We start from the raw sequence: 1,297 nt of genomic DNA on the forward strand, positions 1-1,297 counted from the left end.
TGAGAATGGGCCTGATAAGCACTGTTCTCGTAGCGTTGAGACTGGGTCCAATAAGTGTTCCCATAGCCTTGAGTGGACTTGCATAGGTAGTATGAAGCTCTGTTGCATAAGATTTGTTGGTAGCCTACCAGTTTTGTTTGTCTCTGGTACTTAAGGGGGTAGAGACTCCCCACTGGGTGCCACACTGGGGTTCCATGCAGAGGGGATGGGTGACATGCAAAGACATGTAGGGGGACACACAGCTTGCAGTGTGCATGGATCACCCACCCTTAAATAAAGGCAAGTCAGACATCGCAAGGCTGCGTGAATAGTTCTTCCATCTGCCTGAATCTCATGACCCTGTCAGGCCTTGAATGGTTGCAACACACATGGTCATGGCAACACACCTCAAGTTCATTGCCAGAACTGTGGTGGTGCAGGAAGGGAACATGGAGGGTGTGCATAGGACCTGAAGCAGAATCCTCATCATGGATGGGCTCATTGAGGACATCAAGTGATGCCAGTAGTATAAGCCTTGCTGCCGACGACAGAGGGAAAGCTGTGAAACCTGCCGAAGGATCTACAACATGGCAGTGACTCCCAAGATCAATTTTGTTGATGCGAAAGAATCAGGCAGGTCCATGGCAGGGCTGCTGAGGCCTGCAGATAGAAAGCCCAGCAGGAAAACCCCTATCCAGTTGTGGTCTCCACCTCTTTTTCTTTCTGCAACCCATTTGCTTTAACCATTTTTGCCATAAACTCAATCAAAAAGGGAAAAAAGAAAAATATGCCCATACCTGAGCCCTCAAGTTAATTCAATCAGGACAGGGTGGGGGCATCAGGTGATTTTCACACAAAGCCAGGTGAGAACTGCTACTCCACCCTCCCCACTGCATTCCCACTCAAAACCATACACCAGGTTCCTTTATTTCTGTCCTCAAGCAAGACAAATCAGAGGCACTTCCTTGCAAATGATTCTGGAAGCAAATCACTTTTCCCAAGGCCATTTTTATGCAGACCAGCCCTGGAAAAGGTGTTCAAGGATGGGCAGGCCGATGCTCAGACCTCTGAGTGGTCTGGAAGGCTGGGGAGGTGTGGCACAAACTCAGGGGAAATTTCATAGTAATACGGCCCATTCATCACAGCTGAGCACCACGCAGGCTGAGAGAGGCCTGGCCCTCCAGAGGAACTCGAGCAAAACCCTCATTAGTCAAGGCTGCCAGGCGGGATGGAGCCCAGCACTCAGCTTGAAGTAGTTCCAGAATTTATAAATTCCTCAGGATGATGTTGTTCTGTGAAGCGTTGGCAGCTGGCAGAC

At 49.6% G+C, this 1,297-nt stretch overlaps 1 pseudogene; it reads left to right on the forward strand.

The window, feature by feature from the left end:
- Positions 1 to 374: 374 nt before the first annotated feature.
- On the forward strand, positions 375 to 636 carry LOC114515001 (annotated as a pseudogene).
- Positions 637 to 1,297: the final 661 nt, after the last annotated feature.

Source organism: Phyllostomus discolor, chromosome 2 (genome assembly GCF_004126475.2).
Source record: "Phyllostomus discolor isolate MPI-MPIP mPhyDis1 chromosome 2, mPhyDis1.pri.v3, whole genome shotgun sequence".
In the NCBI taxonomy this organism is placed as follows: Eukaryota; Metazoa; Chordata; class Mammalia; order Chiroptera; family Phyllostomidae; genus Phyllostomus; species Phyllostomus discolor.